This window comes from Balaenoptera musculus, chromosome 16, assembly GCF_009873245.2.
Source record: "Balaenoptera musculus isolate JJ_BM4_2016_0621 chromosome 16, mBalMus1.pri.v3, whole genome shotgun sequence".
Classification (NCBI taxonomy): Eukaryota; Metazoa; Chordata; class Mammalia; order Artiodactyla; family Balaenopteridae; genus Balaenoptera; species Balaenoptera musculus.
In genome coordinates this window covers 84,790,819-84,809,921 of record NC_045800.1, presented here as the reverse complement: position 1 = coordinate 84,809,921, position 19,103 = coordinate 84,790,819, and the positions used below count along the sequence as shown (strand labels likewise).

The following is a 19,103-nucleotide window of genomic DNA, read 5'->3' as shown; positions in this document are numbered from 1 at the left end:
TTATTTATTTATTCCTGGCTGTGTTGGGTCTTCACCTCTGTGCGAGGGCTTTCTCCAGTTGCGGCAAGCGGGGGCCACTCTTCATCGCGGTGCACGGGCCCCTCACTATCGCGGCCTCTCTTGTTGCGGAGCACAGGCTCCAGACGCGCAGGCTCAGTAGTTGTGGCTCATGGGCCCAGTTGCTCCGCGGCATGCGGGATCCTCCCAGACCAGGGCTCGAACCCGTGTCCCCTGAATTAGCAGGCAGACTCTCAACTACTGCGCCACCAGGGAAGCCCCTTCCCTTCACTTTTTTATTCATTTCTTCTTTTTTCCCCCGCAGCTTGCAGTTGGCACCTACCTATTTTGAGTCCTCATTTTCTTCCAGTCGCAGAAATCACTTACTTGGCTCCGCAGCCAAGGGGAATCCGTCCATGTTTGGGTAACACCAGCTACACATTAGGCCACTGTGGAGGGTTATGTGGTCAGGAGTTACTTCTGCAGGAATTAGCACCAGCATACTTCCCAGCAGAGACCTGGTCTAGAAAACAAGTCAGCTGGAGACAACATAGCCTTTCAGCCAAAGTGCAACCTTCCCGCTCTCTTGATACTTTCAAAGCAAAAAAATGCAAAAAATGCAAAAAAAAAAAAAGGGGGGGGAGTTGGTAAGAAAATAGGACGTGGGCTCCAGGTGTGCCCACCTGCCTCCTTCATCCCACGGTTTCCTCTCCAGGTGACACTTTATCACTAAGTCGTGGGTGGGAACATTTGTCAGAACATTTGGGAGATCTGACAGCAGGGGAAGAACCGTCTCTGTTTCAGGACTGTCAGCCCCTGAGACCAGTATGTCCCGCTTAAAAAATTACACGCACACACAATTAGGGCCTTCGTTAAGTAGACCTTAAAATTTCAGAGTTTGCCAAAGCAAACATAATTTCATCCACTTATTCATTGATTCACTAACTAATAGGCATCTACAAACTGCTAGATACTAGGAATACAGGGGTAAAAACGACAGACACGGCCCCTTCCCAGAGCTGGTATCTAGAGGAGGAAACCGATAGAAAATACAATAGACATTGTATGACTGAATCTCTTTGCCGTACACCTGAAACTAACACAATGTCATAAATCAACTGTACTCCAATAAAATTAAAAGAAGGAAAGAACACACAATAGGCGTCGTTGCCCTGGGAAGGCTTCTGTGGTAACCACGGGCCCTATTTTCTGTATTCTGAGGCTCTAGCATCTGGAGGGACTGCCTATTCCCAGAGAGAGGAACAACTCGCCCCAGGAGTGAACTTTTCAAATGCAAACTAGCCAACCCAGAGCCCGCCCCACTGACCAGCTCCTCTACGTGACCCACACGCAGGGTCCCCATCACCTGCACTAATTGTTCCTGACCACACAACTAGGGACAGCCCCACACCCAGAGTCCCTTGAAGGATCCAGCCCAGCACTCGGGGAGCCTGCAGACCCCGGCTTGCCCTCTGCTTCCCACGGAAACCATAATGAAGGCCCTTGCCCCTGGTCCCCCCATTCCCCCTGCCTCCTGATCAAACTGGTGCTTCCCCGTGTGGCCCTGCAGAGCTCATCCTGCCTCTTGTTTCTAGGGAACTTCGGTATAAAAAACATCCTTCTTCATGACAGTCATTTCTGTGTCTGAGTGTCTTACCTGATTCAAGAAGATCCGGGGCCCTCTGCAGTGTGGAGATTCAACTGCTCTCCGAAGAATGAAGGAAGCAACAGGTCAGAGGTTCGGGGCTGGGCCACAGGCCGTGGGGACAACACGAGCAAAGGCCTTAAGGCAGGAGAGAGACTGGCTTATTGGAGGGCCTGGAGCAGACCTCAGGGGCCAGAACCTGGTGAGCAGGGACGGGGCCCCGTCAGCAGGGGGCACCCTCCATGTGTGCCTTCTGTACTGAGACCTAGGGGACCCAAGGCTCCTTCTTGGGGCCCTTGACGTGAGGGGCTGTGGTGCGAACCCGAACAGAATGTCCTCGTAGGGCTCTAAGGGACCACGGTGATGGGAGGGCTCCCTGAGCCTCCCACTCTGGACAGGACGTTTGTGCTCACAAACAACCAACAGGAGAAAGCCCTTTTAGAACTGCCATACAAAGGATTTAAGAGGATATCGGACAGGTTAGCATAGCATTTAATAAACAAGGCAGAAAGAATCTTTCAAATGTTAAAGGCTCAAGCCCATTTTCCATGGGTTCTCTCATAAAATCCTCCCTCACTGCATCACCTGGTGCATCTTTATGAGGATTCAGCAGCTGAGTCGTCTTTGAGGACTGAGCTGTGGTCTGTGAGGTCTCCGGTGTGGGCAATGGAAGCCTCTTAAGATCAGATCAGCTCCTGGTGAGAAGATGGAGCTACACCCGCTTCCCTCCCCAAACTGTGCCTCTGAAAGCAGTAAGGCAGGTAGGCAGGCCCAGGAGGTCGGTGTTGGGGTGTTGACCTCTTTGATGCCCCAGGCATTGTCTGGGGCATTTTTTTTTTTTCATTTTGGCTTTTTTTAAAAAATATAAATTTATTTATTTATTTTTGGCTGTGTTGGGTCTTCATTTCTGTGGGAGGGCTTTCTCTAGTTGCGGCGAGCGGGGGCCACTCTTCATCGCGGTGCGCAGGCCTCTCACTATCGTGGCCTCTCTTGTTGCGGAGCACAGGCTCCAGACGCGCAGGCTCAGTAGTTGTGGCTCACGGGCCTAGTTGCTCCGCGGCATGTGGGATCTTCCCAGACCAGGGCTCGAACCCGCGTCCCCTGCATTGGCAGGCAGATTCTCAACCACTGCGCCACCAGGGAAGCCCCTCATTGCAGTTTTGATCCACGTTTCCAGAACATCATGTGCTTATTAGCCGCTTGTTTTTTCCCCCCCAGTGGAGAAAAGACTATGTAAATCCTTTGCCTATTTTTAATTAGGTTATTTGTTTTTTATTGTTGAATTTTAGGAATTATTTCTCTATTCTGGATACAAGTTTCCTATCAAATATATGATTTGCAAATATTTTCTTCCATTCTGTGGGTTGTCTTTTCACTTTCTTGATGGTGTCCTTTGAAGAACAAAAGTTTTTAATTTTGAAGTTGCAGTTCAAGATGGCCACATAGGAGGACCTTGAACTCACCTCCTCCCATGGACACACGAAATTGACAGCTGTATATGGAACAGTTTCCTCTGGGAAAACCCCATAACTAGCTAAATAACTCCTATACATTGGGTGAGTGAGAAAAAACCCACATCAAAGCGGGTAGGAGAGGCTGAGACACAGTCTCACCATACATCCCACACCCAGCGTGCTGACCCACAATCAGGGGGGAACTCCCATCCCCAAGCTGCTCCCTGAAGAGCGAACAGTCTGAACCCCACGCCTGGCACCCCTACTTTCAAGACCTGCCCCTGGGAGATGAGCCCCCAAAACATCTAGCTTTGAAAGTTGATGGGGCTGGCATCTAGAAGACCCATGAGGCTACAGCGACCTGAGAAACAGTTCTTGAAGGGGCAGCATGAACTTACCCTCCCCAGGGCCTGACACAGACACAGCGACTGAAAAGGGCCCAGACTTTCTGTGAAAGAGGTTTGTTCATTTTAAAGCATCGGCCTGAGGGGCAGGCTTCTAATTTAATCCACATCTGGGGGCTTGGAGGCTGGCGGGGCCACCTTTGCTCTCTCTCTGCCTCACTCCAGGCTGCCAGTATCTGCCAGAGGGGAGCTTGCACCCTCATCTGACACCCCAATTTTTGCAGCTGCCACCCAGGGGACATCTCTTGATTGCTTGTCTCTGCTGACCAGTGGGGCTGACACTCGTGGGTCCCACAGGACTGTAACAAATGGAGAAAAAGTTTTAAACAGCCACCACCCCAGGCACAGCAGAGGCTGCAGACTGAGGGCCCTGTCTCTCCAGGAAGGAGGCCTATCAGTTCATCTTCATAGCTGCAGGCTGAGGGGCAGGCTCCTAATAACACACAGCTGAGGAGACTGTAATCCTTTCCAGAGACCTGAAGGGCAGACACTGTCCACACACTGCCCTCTGTCATGCTCCAGAGTGCATGTACCTCCCAGAGAGGAGCTGTAACATCTGGTGGCCCAGTTTTCACATCTGGTTTCCTGGTTTTTACATCTGGTACCCTGGTTTTTGTGGCTGCTGCTCAGGGATGCCCCTGGACCCCCGGGTTCTGGGGGCCAGGGAGGTTTGTGTTCATAGGTCCCATGGGATGGAACAAACAGAGACAGTTCTTAACCAACTGCCCCCAGGGCACAGAGCAGATTGAAACTCACCCCCAGTCTTTCTGTGAAAGGGGCCTTTCAGCTGACCTCCACAGCTCTAGCCTGAGGGGCAGACTTCTAATTAAACTGGTGTCTAGGGGCTGATTGCAATCCTCTCCAGAGACCAGGGAGGCTGGTCAGTGCCACCTTCAAGCTCGCCCTCTGCCCTGCCCTAGGTCATTGGTGTCTCCAAGAAAGGAGATTGTGTACATGCCTGGTGCCCAGCTTTTGTGTATGCTGCCCAGAGGACACATTCCTTGATAGCCTGGCTCTGGTAGCCAGTAGGGCTTGTGCTCACAGCTTCAACAGGATGGTAGCAAACAAAGAAACAGTTCTTCACTGGCTGCTACCCAAGGCTCAGTGCAGAGGGAGCAGAGAAGGATGCCCATCTCCCAGCCTTCCCTTGAAGAGATATATTTACATACTTTAAAACCTCCTGCCTGGGGGTCCAGCTTCCAATCAGCCTGCTGACAGAGGTCCTCTCCTTTGGGACACTGACAGGCCTCAACTGCTGGGAGCCACTAAGAATAAAGTAGATAGTCTGGACAATCACAAAGGTTTGAGACACAACCAAGAGCTAGGGCAGGGTTGAGCAACAAAGTTCATCTTCTACATGAGGCCACTCCTTCAAGATTGGGAGAGGTGGCCGTTTTATCTAATACATAGAAACCAACACAGAGAGTCAAGGAAAATGAAGAAACAGAGGATGATGTTCCAAAAGAAAGAACAAGATAAAACCTCAGAAAAAGACCTTAATGGCATGGAGATAAGTGATTTACCTGATAAGACTTCAAAATTATGGTCATAAAGATGCTCACTGTGCTTAGGAGAAGAATGAATGAACAAAGTGAGAATTTCAACAGGGATGGAAAATATAAGAAAGTACCAAAGGAAATCATAGAACCGAAGAATACAATAACTGTACTGAAAATACACTCGAGGGGTTCAACAGCAGGCTACATGAAGCAGAAGAAAGGATCGGTGAACTCCAATACAGGGCAGTTGGAACTCACCCAATCAGAGCAGCAAAAAGAAAACAAGAATGAAGAAGGTTGAAGATGGCAAAAGGGACTGATGGGACAATATCAAGTGGACCAACATTCAGATTTTAGGGCTCCCAGAGGGGAAGTGAGAAAGAAAGGGGCAGAAGACTTCATTGAAGAAATAATGGCTGAAACCTTCCCTAACGTGGGGAAGGAAACAGACATCCAGATCAAGGAAGCCAAGAGAGTTCCAAAGATAAGCCCAAAAAGACCCACACCAGGATACATAATAATTAAATTGTCAAGAGTTTAAGACAAGGAGAGAACCTTAAAAGCAGCAAGAGAAAAACAGCTTGTTATGTTCAAGGTAACCCACATAAGACTATCGGTAGATTTTTCAGCAGAAACTTTGCAGGCCAGAAGGGAGTGGCACCATATATTCAAAGGGCTGAAAGAAAAAAAACAGCAACCAAGAATACTCTCCACAACAAAGTTGTCCTTCAGAATTAAAGGAGAGATAAAGAGTTTTCTAGACAAGGAAAAGCTCGAGGAGATCATCACCACTAAAACTGTCTTACAAGAAATGTTAACAGGACTTCTTTAAGCTGAAACAAAATGGCACTAATTAGTAGCAGGAAAACATATGAAAGTATAAATCTCACTGGTAGAAGTCAATATATAGTAAAATTCAGAATAATCTAACAAATACTATAAATGTTGTGGGTTAATCTCTTATAAAGCTAGTATGAAGGTTAAAAGATAAAACTAGTACAAATAACTATAATTACAAGGATTTGTTAATGGACACACAAGATAAAAAGATGTAAATTTTGATATCAAAAATATAAAATGTGGTGGGAAAGTAAAAATGTAGATCTTTAGAATGCATTCAAACTTAAGTTATTATCAACTTAAACTGTTATAAATATAAATTGTTTTATGTAAGCTTCATGGTAACCACAAAGCAAAAACCTATAGTAGATAGCCAAAAGATAAAGGAATCTAAGCACACTGCTACAGAAAATCATCAAATCACAAATGAAGAGAGCAAGAGAAGGAACAAAGGAAATACAAAATAGCCAGAAAACAGTTAACAAAATGGCAACAAGTATGTACATATCAGTAATTACTTTAAATGTTAATGGACCAAATTCTCCAATCAAAAGACATAGATTGGCTGAATGGAAGAAAAAAAATTTATGTGCTACCTGCAAGAGACTCACTTCAGATGTAAGGACACATGCAGACTGAATGTGAAAAGATGGAAAAAGATATCCCATGGAAAAGGAAATCAAAAGAAAGCTGGGATAGCTATACTTTCATCAGACAAAATAGAGTTTAAGACAGAAACTGTAGTAAGAAACAAAGAAGGGGATTATATAAAGGGTTCAATCCAACAGGAGGATATAACATTTGTAAATATTTATGTACCCAACATAGGAGCACCTAAATACATAAAGCAAATGCTAAAAGACCTAAGGGAGAAATAGATTGCTATACAATAATGCAATACAATATTGCAATACAATAATGGGGGACTTTAATATTCCACTTTCATCAATGGCTAGATGATCCAGACATAAAATCAATAAGGAAACATTAGCCTTAAGTTAGACCAGATGGACTTAGCAGACATTTACAAAACATTCCATCCAAAAGTAACAGAATACAGATTATTCTCAACTGCACATGGAACATTCTCCATGATAGATCATATATTAGGCCATAAAACAAGTCTTAATAAGTTTAAGGATTGAAAGAAATAATTATTTAAAAATAAATGTAGGGCTTCCCTGGTGGCGCAGTGGTTAGAAATCCGCCTGCCAATGCAGGCGACACGGGTTCGTGTCCCGGTCCGGGAAGATCCCACATGCCGTGGAGCAGCTAGGCCCGTGAGCCACAGCTACTGAGCCTGCGCGTCTGGAGCCTGCGCGTCTGGAGCCTGTGCTCGGCAACGGGAGAGGCCACGACAGTGAGAGGCCCATGCATCACGATGAAGAGTGGCCCCTGCTCGCCGCAACTGGAGAAAGCCCTTGCACAGAAACTAAGACCCAAAACATCCAAAAATAAATAAATTAATAAATTTATAAAAAAATAAATAAATAAAATAAAATAAAATAAATAAATAAATGTAGACCCACCAAAAAAAAAAGTTTAAGGGATTGAAATCATATCAAGCATCTTTTTAGACCACAATGATATAAAACTACAATGATGGTATAAAACTGTGTGTAACTATAATTACAATAAGAAAAAAACTGAAAAATTCACAAATATGTGGAGATTAAATGAATGCTACTGAACAATCAATGGGTCAAAGAAGAACTCAAAAAAGAAATTTAAAAATTCTTCAAGACAAATGAAAATACAACATACTAAAATTTATGGGATGCAACAAAAGCAGTTACAAGAGGGAAGTTCATAGCTAGAAATGCCTACATCAAGAAACAAGAAAAATCTCAAACACTGACCTAATTTTACAACTTGAGGAACTAGAAAAAGAAGAAAAAATGAAGCCCAAAGTTAGTAGAAGGAAGGAAATAACAAAGGTCAGAGTGGAAATAAGTAAAATAAATACTAAAAAGACAATAGAAAAGATCAATGAAACTAAGAGCTGTTTTTTTTTTAAAGATAACCAAATTTGGCAAACCTTTAACTTGACTCACAAAGAAAAAAGAGAGAGGATTAAAATAAAATCAGAAAGGAAAGAGAGACATTACAACTGATACCACAAAGGATCATTGTGGATCATAAGAGACTACTTATGAACAATTATACACCAACAAATTAGACAACTTAGAAGAAATGGATAAATTCCTAGAAACACATAACCTGCCAAGACTGAATCATGAAGTAGTAGAAATCTAAACAGACAGATTACTTGTAAGAAGAGATTGAATCAGTAATCAAAAACCTCCCCCAAAACAAAAGTCTAGAGCCAGATGGCTTCACTGGTGAATTCTACCAAATATTCAAAGAAGAATTAATATCAATCCTTCTCAAACTCTTCCAAAAATTAGAAGAGGAGGGAATTCTTCCAAACTCATTTTGTGAGGCCAGTATTACCCTGCTACCAGAACCAGACAAGGGTACTACAAGAAAAGAAAACTACAGGCCAATATCCCTGATCAATATAAATGCAAACATCCTCAACAAAATATTAGCAAACCAAAGTCAACAATACATTAAAAGGACCATAAACTGTTAGCAAGTAGAATTTATTCCAGGGATGCAAGGATGATTCAACATCCACAAATCAATCAGTGTGGTACACCACACTAGCAAAATGAAGGATTAAAACCATATGATCATCACAATAGATGCAGAAAAAGCACTTGACAAAATTCAACATCTATTTATAATTTAAAAAAACTTTCAACAAAGTGGATATAGAAGGAATGTACCTCAACATAATAAAGGCCATATATGACATACCCACAGCTAACATCATACTTGTTCCTCTAAGATCAGGAACAAGACAAAGATGCCCACTCTCACCACTTTTATTCAACATAGTATTGGAAGTCCTAGCACAGTAATCAGACAAGAAAAAGAAATAAAAAGCATTTAAATCAGAAAGAAGTAAAACTCTCACTATATGCAGATGACATGACATTATTTATAGAAAACCCTAAAGACTCCACCAAAAAAAAACCTGTTAGATCTATAAATGAATTCAGTAAAATTTCAGGATGCAAAATGAATATACAAAAATCTGTTGCATTTCTATACATATGAAATAACAAGAAATATATATATTGGTCTCTGTCCCAAGTTTCCAGCACGGAGCTCCTAAAACCCTTATAAATTCCTAAGTGATAATGGTGCTAGGATCATCTCTTGTTCCAATATTTCTCTTTGACTTCATCCCTGACACTGGGCTCCAAAACCCCTGTAAATTCCTCAGTGGTAAGAGCCCCAGAAGCATCTTTTGTTCTAATGAGATGACTCAGTGGGAACCTCCATGGCTCCTGGATGGGGGCTCTTCACCACAGAAGAACCAAACAATGATTAGAAGCTTGCAACTTTCAGACCTACCCTCATTTTCCAGAGAAGGGAGAAGGTCTAGAAACCGAGCTGATAATTGATCATGCCTATGTGAGGAAGCTTCCATAAAATCCCAACAGTATGGGGTTTGGAAAGCTTCCAGGTTGGCAACACATTCACAACAGGAGAGTTATGCACCCCAACTTCATACAGACAGAAGTTCCTGCACTTGGGACTTTGAAGGGTTAATATCCAAAATATGTAAAGAACTCATAAAACTCAATAGTTAAAAAACAAACATTCCAATTTGAAAAATGGGCAGAGGATCTGAACAGACCTTTTTCCAAAGAAGACATGTAGGTACATGAAAAGGCAAACGGGTACATGAAAAGGTGCTCAACGTCACTAATCATCAAGGAAATGAAAATCAAAACCACAATAAGATATCACCTCACACCTGTTAGAATGGCTATTATCAAAAAGAAAAGAAATAACAAGTGTTGGTGAGGATTTGGAGAAAAGGTAACCCTCGTGCACTATTGGTGGGAATGTAAATCGGTGCAGCCACTGTGGAACTCAGTATGGAAGTTCCTCAAAAAATTAAAAATAGAATTGCCATTTGATCCATTCCTATTCCTATTCTGGGTATTTATCCAAAAGGAAATGAAAACAATAACTCAAAAAGATATATGAACCCCCATGTTCATTGCAGCAGTATTTACAGTAGGCAAGACATGAAATCAACCTGAGCCCATCAATGAATAAATGGATAAAGAAAATGTGAGATATATATACAAAATGGAATATTATTCAGCCATAAGAAAGAAGACAATCTTGCCATTTATAACAACATAGATGAACTTTTGAGGGCATTATTCTAAATGAAATAAGTCAGACAGAGAAAGGCAAATACCGAATGATCTCACTTATATGTGGAATCTAAAAAACAGAAACAAAGTCATAGACACAGAGAACAGATGAGTGGTTGCCAGAGGTGGGGGGTGAGGGGTGGGCGTGAAATGGGTGAAGGGGGTCAAAAGGTACCAACTTCCAGTTGTAAAATAAGTAAGTCCTGGGGATGTAATGTATAGCATGGTGACTATAGTTAATAAGACTCTATTGCATGTTTGCTAAGAGAGTAGATCTTAGAAAGTCTCATTACAGGAAAAAAATTAGAAATCTGTGTGGTGACGGGTGTTAACTAGACTTTTGTGGTGATCATTCTGTAATATATACAGTATCAAATCAGTATGCTGTACACCTGAAACGAATACAATGTTATATGTCAATTATATCGCAATTTTTAAAAAAAGAAGACACAGAACTTGGAAAAAAGTTTTTAATTTTGATGAAGTCTAACTTACCTATTTCTTTTGTGACTTGTGCCTTTGGTATCATATCTAAGAAACTATCACCTATTCCAAGGACACAAAGATCGATTGCCATGTTTCTTCTAAGATTTTTATAATTTTACCTTTTGCATTTAGCTTTATGATTGATTTTGAGTTAATTTTGTGTTGGTATAAGGTAGGGGTCCAACTTCATTCTCTTGCATGTGGATATCCAGGAGTCTTGGCACTTCCGTTGAAAATCACTTGAGCATCCATCAATCAAGAAGTATACACGACACAAGCTAATCCAGGTTGATTTATAGGCTCCAGGGTGAGAGGCAAGTGATGCATCGACAAATACCTGCCTCACCACCACACTAGGCAAGGAGCCCAGCACCTAGACAGCCCAGACTTGCCATATTTCAAGTCTCAGGGACAAAGAAGCAGCTCTCAATTGTAAAATGAGAATAGGTTTAAGATGCTATATGACGTGCAGGTGCTGCTTTCTGAGCGCCGTCGTGAATGGCAGGGCGTGGGACGCGAGCTCTGCTGGTTTCCATGTGGCGTGTCTGTGACATGACCAGGGACCTCCATTTATGGAGGGTTCTGTCGGCAGGGAGCCCTCCCCAGAGGGACATATTTCTGGTTCAGCCTTAAACCAGTTACAAGGCACAGAGACTAGGGTGGGGTTGTTGCTTTAAGGCTTCCTCAATCTCACGGAAGTTTTAGTTCGTCTATTTCTGGAGAGGTTTAGAGAACATGGCGCCCACACCCTCACAGACACACGCGCACAGAAATGTCACCGTTCTGTGTGCCCGGCTCCGCGAAGCTGCCTTTCCCTCGAGACACTTTGTCATTTAGAAGGGAAAAGCAACGTGTGCAAATAAATCCTCGGGTGGCAGAGGGTCTATCTGCGGGGTATTGTTGTCATCCTGATATCCAGGAAATGAAGAGGCTCTACATAGCAAAGGCACATAATTACTGCCTTCCGAAGAGAAGTCAGCAAGAACTTCAGAGAACGGAAAGCAAGTTTGCTGCCATCCGAGTAAGGTGGATGCGTATAATAAATGTGCTTTTGATGTGGAGGTGGTGGGAACCCAACATAAACGTCGATGTCAAGTACCTAATACAGACCCCAAAGAAATCATCCCCCTTTACAACATGGTCTCCATCCCTTCTGTACAACCTGTGGTCCAGGCCAAGAGTGAAGTTAGCCCTAGGAAGGGTCATTTTTCATAAGACAGTTAGTTGTATTAGTTTCCTACCACTGCTGTAACAAGTAACCCAAACCTAGTGGTTTAAACAGTACAAACTTACTGTTTGACATTTCTGGAGGCCAGAAGTCTGAAATGGGTGTCAGCAGGGCTGCATTCCTTCTGGAGGCCCTGGGGAGAGTGCGTTTCCTTGGAGGCTGCCTGTATCCCTTGGCTCCTGGTCCCCTTCTGCAACTGCATCACTGCCCCCATCACTTCTCCTTCCCTGACCCTGAATCCCTGCCTCCCTCCTATAAGGACTCCTGTGATTCCACTGGGCCCAGCCACATAATCCAGGATAAGTTTCCCGTCTCTAGGTCTTCATCTTAGTCACATCTGTGATCTCTTTGGACATATAAGTTTCCAGGGTCACAGGTTCTGGGGATTAGCACATGGACATCTCTGGGGGTTATTTATCCTCTGTATCACACCACCGTAGCCTTTTCTGCTTCCAAGGGAACTGGTAAGAGGTCCAGTTTGCCTGGCCTGCTCCTATTTGAGGCAGGAGCAGAAGGGCACAGGGTCGTGCCCGGGTTCTTACTGGAGGGAATGCCTGCCTGACATGGGCAGGGCAGTGCTTTGGGGCACGCGCCCTCCCCTCCGTGCCTGGCTGTGCCTCTTTGAAGGCGCCCTGAGAGCTTGCAGAGAGAGCAGCCTTGGACTTGGTCTGTGGGAAGCCCGGTCGTAACTGGCAGAATCACAGAGGTGTCACCGGCCAGCATCCCTATTAACAGGGTGGTTTCCTGTGCATCTTACTTTCTTCAGGAGACAGGAGAGATGATGTCTCCTCTTCCCTGCTGTCTCTCCCAGTGGCCAGCAGAGTGCTCGGTACACGGTGGGGGCCCAATAAATGCCTGTTACCTTGCCTTACGTGCCTCAGACTTAAATCCTGCTTCACAGTTCCCTGTGCGATCAGCACTGATGAGGCCCCGGGCCTGGCGAGCCCTCTGCAGGGCGCCCCCTGCACGAGGTCTGAAGCAGAAGGCAGAGTTACGATACTTCTCTGTTTTACTACAGTCACGCCTCTTAAGATGCTTGGTGCTTCCCGCCAAGATTCCTTTCCCTTTAATTTGGAAGCTTCTGAGATCTCTGAGCCCCACGTGTCCCTCAGATGTGCCCTCTGCCCGGACTTAAAGAGCGAGACCTCAGGCCCAAGCTGCGCGAACTTTTTGTGCCCACACAGAGGAGGGGGCTGGCGACAAGCCGGTCGTGTGGCTGGCGGCCGGTCACTGACGACGTCCCCAAAGGTGAAGGCAGAGCTCAGCCGTGATGGCAAAGCCAGCCACCTTCAGACGGGCAGGATTGTGTTGGGCAGGGGCCTGGCTGGGCTCCTCCTGCAGGAGTGAAGACCACGTTTCTCAGGATCCTGTGGCCAAGGCAGCACCTTGTGGGCCCCTCGCCTTGGGCTCTAAAGACCCAGCCTACTGGGATTTATGGAGGCTCACGAGATCCATCATTAGCTCCGCTTTCAGCCCTTCTCCTTCCCAAAACAATGGGAGGTGGAGCTGAAACTCCCAAGCTTCTCATCCTGCTGGGTCTTGCTGGTGACCAGCCCTCACTCAGGAGCCACGCGGGGTCACCGCATTAGAACAGAAGACCCTCCTATCACCCAGGAAATCACAAGGGTTTCAGGAGCCCTGTGTCAGGAACGGAAGTCAAAGACCAGTATTCAGACAAGAGGTGCTCCTAGTGTTCTTATCATTTAGGCAATTCCAAGGGTTTTAGGAGCTCTGTGTCAGGAACCAGGGGCAGAGACCAATATATATATATTTTCTACTGTCTTACACAACCCGTAAGAGCTTCTAGTGCCAAAGGATTCAGAAGGATATGAGCAACAAAATAAATAATATGGCACTGGATTATAACCCAAAGTATAAAATAACTATATTTATAAACCCATACTGATGAAAATTATGATTGAATAAGTAAATAAATGGGTGAGAAGTGGCAATGCCTCCTTACACAGGATTCCAAACAATAGATGGAGATACTCCCTACTCCAGGGGGTGGGGCTTAATCCCCCTCCTTCAAGATCTAAGCCTGGGCTCCAAAGAATATTGTAGGGAAAGTGAAACAGTCACTCAGATTGGAGAAACCTGACAGACACCCCCTAAGCCACGTGCCCTCACATCAGCAGGGGTGTCATGCGGGTCCCCTCATGTGATATGAGGAGACGGGCACTTTGCCTCTTAGTATTCTTTCCAAAAACCCAGAATCCCAGTCTGATCATGAGAAAAACACCAGGGAAACCCAAATCGAGGGACCTTCTACCAAATACCGGACCGGAACTCCTCAAAACTGTCGAAGTCACGAAAAACAAGATAAGACTGAGAAACTCTCACAGACCAGGGGAGGCGAACATGATAACCTAGTGCAATGTGGTGTCCATGGGGTCCTGGAGCAGAAAGGGGGCCCCAACGGGAGAACAGGAGAAACCCAAAGAAAGCCCGGAGTGTAGGTAACGGCATCGCTCCAAGGCTGGTTCCCGAGAGTGACAACGCTCCCGGTTAACAGAAGGTCTAACAGTGGGGCAACCGGGGGTGTGATATATGGGGGTCTACGTGCTCCCATGGCAACTTTTCCGCAAATCTAAAAATTTTCCAAAATAAAAGTTTATTTCTAAAAAATCTCGAATTGAGGTATTAAACAATATATCCTTAATGCATTCAACAAACACATATATCGCGCTTACCCCATTCAGGGCACTGTTCTCAGGGCAGCAGAAATATCAACTCCTCCCTCTGACACAGTGGTGACCCCAGTGGTGACCATGGTGGCCCCAGCCGGCAGGTAGAGGGAAGAGGACACAAGAAGGTCCACGGCCTGGGCGCTGCAAGCCAGGGGACCAGAGCTCCTCCTTGAGGGTGGAGGGTCCACCAGCACTGCCACAGCCAAGAGGGCCTTCAGGAGCCCACCATGTCCTGATTTTGGAATGGAAGGGCAGGCAGGACTTCAGGGCTGGGGCAGAGAGAGCCCCTGGAGGTGACCGAGATGCCCCTTGTTTACAGATGCGGAAGACAAGGCCCGGGGGCACTGAGTCATGAGGGACTGTCCCCTCGAGCGCTCAGATGCCCTGGGGGCTGTGTCCACGTCTGCAGAGGAGGGTCCCCAGTGCGAGGTAGGACCCCTGTCCCCAGGAGGTGGGGCACCCAGGGCTGTGAGAGCACAGGTGAGATTGGCCTGCCAGGCTGCCTGCCTGGGAGGAGCTCCCTGTGAAGAAAGGCTGCAGCCCTCACCCTGAGACGCCCACTGGGAAGGGGGTCTGGCCGAGGGGTCAGGGTGAGGTGCCCTCCGCTTGGCCAGGCTTCTCCCGCGGCTCCTGCCTCGGGCCCGGCCTCCCGGGACCAGCGCCTACCCTGTGCACTCACGCCAGGCTCAGGAGCGATGGAGAGGACCCAGGTCCCATGGAGAATTCTGATCAGGCTTCTAAGAACCGGGCAAGCTGAACTGAGTCAACATCTGAAGAAGATAAAACTTGAACACGTTACGAGGAGCTGTTAGTCTATGTTACGGCTGCTTTTAAAATTTTTGTTTGCGGATGTGATAAAATCAGATCTCTGAGAGTTTTAAGCCCAAGCCCCCCGGACACTGCATCTCTTTTCAGCCTTTGCTTAAACAATTCATTCTCTGTAGCTCAGTAAGCTGAAGAAGCCTGGGAATAACGTTTGAAACAAAGGTTAATGAAGTTCTTTACCTGTAAAAAAATTAATTAATAATAATAATAGTCCAATCAAACCAGACCTGCTCGCTAGGCCTGGCCTTGGCTCTGAGCCCCCAAGGCGGAGGGCAGGTGTCAAAGGCAGAGAGCGAGGGGCCTGTCACTCCCGTCCCCTCGGTGGCAAAGCTGCAGAGCTTGTCCCCTTTCACAGTCATCGTCAAATAGTGTCTGGGCATTCCTCCTGCCTGGGGGTCAGGGGGCTCTGTGCCCTGGACGGGGACCGCCCCCCCTCACCTCCAGGGCAATGTGGTCCCAATTCCCAAAATTAACCCTCCTTGTAGAATCGTGGCATTAACTGCCCTAGTAAACACTCCCCCGTGTCACCAGGGAGAGAAAGCAGCAAAGCCCCGTCAACCATGAACTAGGTTATAGAACAGAAGGGAGCCCCAGGGGTGGGGGGCGAGGGAAGGTGCCGGAGGGGACTGCCAAGCATCGTGGGCTCAAGGGCAGTTGGAAGGACAGCAAGGAAAGGCGCTGAGGCACCTTTCCATTTTGCCAGCAGGAGCTGGCGGGCCTGCCATCTCAAGCAGACCAGAGGACCCCCAAACATAGTTCAAGTTCAGGAGCAAGTTCCCTTCACAGACTGGCTTGGGGCCCACCCTCTGAGGCTCACCCAGGGCTGCAGGAGTCCTGGGACCTAATAATACACACAAATCAGAATGCAGGCTGTGGGCCCTGACCATGCAAGGACAGGGGGAAAGCTGATGCCCCAGCCCGGCCCGCTGGCCTTGCCCTAAAGCAGCAGCGTGTCCAGCCCTGGAGCCAGGGCCCTGGCTGTGCCAGCAGCCCCTATATCCAGAGAATGAGCGTGCTAGGGGGAATGGCAGGCATGCGGCCCAGCTGTCACTGTAAGCCCGGCCCAGGAAGGCTGCTCTCTCCCCACTCCCTTCTTCCTGTCCCCAGGCTGCAGTCCAGACCCAGCGCTGGGAGCTCAGTCTGGACGATAATGAACCCGTGAGATGGCAAACCAGGTGCATAGCGCGAGGGGAGGCCACTTAGAAGAGAGAAAAATAAAACACTTGCAAAGGGAGGTGGCGGGCTTTGTCCTCAAGGCGGATTCTGACCGAGGGGACGGGGGAGGGTCGTGCCCCCTTGGTCTTTCCCCAGGAAGGAGCCTGACTCCGTGTTTCCAGGGCTGCCCCAGGCTCGCCCACCATCCCCCCCATGTCATTGCCCCGGGCATCCCGGGACTCGGGAGAAATAACCAGCTTCCTGACGCAACTGCAGCCTGGGACTTTATAATCACCTCTCAGCCTTGTCTTTCCAATCTGCAAAATGGGAAAACTTCTAGCTTCCTCTGGGGCCAGCTGCTCCTTGGCACGGGGCACGGGGGGGAGACCGCTGACCCCAGGTCACGACAGGCAGAGACTTGCTGCTGGACCAGCGGCCCCACCAAGCCAGCCCCCGTGGGAGGAACAGCGTGGCTTTGGTGGCCACTATATTGGGGAGCTTGGCCACCGCCCTCAAGGAGCACCTGAGATTAACGAGACCCAGGCCTGACACTTGAAGCCCTGGGAGAGGGTCCCAGCAGCTCAAGGCCCGGCTGCCTTTCCCCTGGGGCCACGCCGTGCCCACTGCCCAGGTCCACAGGCAGGCCAAGCATTCCAGATACCCGGCAGGAAGACGGGACACGCAGTGTGAGGGGAGCTGGGCGCCTGGGCTCAGAGACGTGGGGAAGGGGGGCTGCGGGGCAGGGCGGAGAGGACGCCTGTGCATCAGCCTGGGCCGCCCCGTGTGCGTCCCTCACGGGGTCTGGACGCCCTTGTCTCCCCCTCGGGGCCTACCACGGCCACTCTTGACTTTGAAGTTTGAGTGTAAAGCTGAGCTTACTCACCCAGGGAGAAAGGGGGAAAACCACACTGGCCACTTGTCGCCGTCCCTCTGCTTCCTTCTAGGGTCAGCTGGAGTGCGTGAAGGGGAAGACAGCTGCCTGCTCCGGAGCCCCCAGAAGGAGAGGCTGTGCCAGCGGTCGGGTGCCTACTCCGTGGGCGTGACCCTCGGGGCTCTGAGCTGCAAGGGGTCAGGCTCAGCCTGGCCCGCCCCAGCCTGAGAGCACAGGCAGGCCCGGGCCTTGGGCCACCAGGCTCTCGCTCGGAATGTCAGAGGACAGACCAGAGACACTCATGGCTCTCCTCCACCAGGCCCGGGAGCTGGGGGGTCCGCGGGGCGGGGGGGAGGGCAGCACCCACCCCTCAGAGCAGGCAAGAAGGGCGTGGTGCTCCCAGCCCATCCCCTTCCTCCCAGCAAGGGTCACCCCTGACTCCCTCTTCTGGGAGTCTAAATCCCCAGGATGGACACAGTCAACATTCACCCTGTGATGCACACAAGGTGAATTCAGGAGCGGGGACCCAACGTCAGCCTCTGATTCCGTGCACCAAACAACCAAGTGGTTGAAGGTACAGCAGCAGCTAGAGCAGCAATGTTCTCTTGGAGCTGATCTTGTTCTACATGCGGGCTGAGACCCAGAGGGGCCCAAAGGCACGTGGCAGAGCACCTCTGGCCCTTGACCCCTGCCGGTGACCTCAGGAAGGCTCCCGTACCCTTCACAGGCCAAGGGAGGGGGTGTATGCCGAGCTCTCCTCAAGACACAGCGAGAGGAAGAACTAGCCCCGCTCTCGGCACTGCGGACACCAGTACCGAGCGCCTGAGATCCTCCAGCCCCGGGGGGCTGGGCTCGCTACCCCCTCGCACAGGCGGGAATTAGGCTCAGAGACGCCGAGCGTTTGCAGGACGCGGCACCGCCGGGAAGAAGGCGGCTCCTCCGGCACCTGACTGCCCCGCCCAGGCTCCCGCCCAGGTTTCTGAGCGTCTGTTACCCGCCCGGTCGCGGGTCGCGGGGCCCATCGCGCCGCGGGGTGGCGCGTTTCAGTGCCTATTAGCACAGCTTCCTGCCGCCCCGCTGCCACCCACGCCTTGCGCTCGCTGCCCAACCCAGGCTGTTGTCCTGGTGACTCCCGGCTCCGTCCCCAGAGCCCTGACAGCCTGGCAGCTGTCACGCCCCGGGCACAGCAGCTCGGGGGAAAGGCGAAGATCTCCTCGCAGGAGAGACGGTTCGCTTCATAATTCCTGCGGAGACGACTACATGCTTCCCGGCCCTCGCCCGCCGTCAGAGTCCCTCCGCCACTGGGAGGCCGATTCAACCAGCCAGCTGCCAGCGGCACTGATGTAAAAACAGAGGTAGGCGGTGGGGGCTGGTACCCGACTCCCCGTGTGACCGGCAGGCCTGCAGACAGCTGCGCTCCTCCCCTCCCCCTCCCCATCCCTATCCCTTCCCCTCCTCCCCTCCCCCTCCTCCTCTCCCCAACCCGCCCCTCCCCCTCCCTCCTCCCTTCCTCTCCATCCCTTCCCCTCCCCCTCCTCCCCTCCCCCTCCCCATCCCTTCCTCTCCTCCCCTTCCCACCCCTCCCCAGCCCTTCCCCTCCTCCCCTCCCCACCCCTCCCCAGCCCTTCCCCTCATATGGGAGGGAAATAGCACAAACCTTCATTCTCCTGTGGCCTTTCTGGATTTTCTATAGAGAACATTCCAGTACCCGGCCAGCTCCAAGGTGGGAATGGAATGAGAGGAAGTGAGAGGCTGCAGCCCATGT

At 48.9% G+C, this 19,103-nt stretch overlaps 1 long non-coding RNA gene across 1 annotated transcript; it reads right to left on the bottom strand.

Annotated features, from left to right (window-relative positions):
- Positions 1–292: 292 nt before the first annotated feature.
- LOC118882295 lies at positions 293–17,495 on the bottom strand. The gene is made up of 3 exons (XR_005016742.1): positions 17,351–17,495; positions 1,655–1,841; positions 293–446 (listed from the first exon to the last, which is right to left on the bottom strand). It is a non-coding gene; the product is annotated as an uncharacterized LOC118882295 (long non-coding RNA).
- Positions 17,496–19,103: the final 1,608 nt, after the last annotated feature.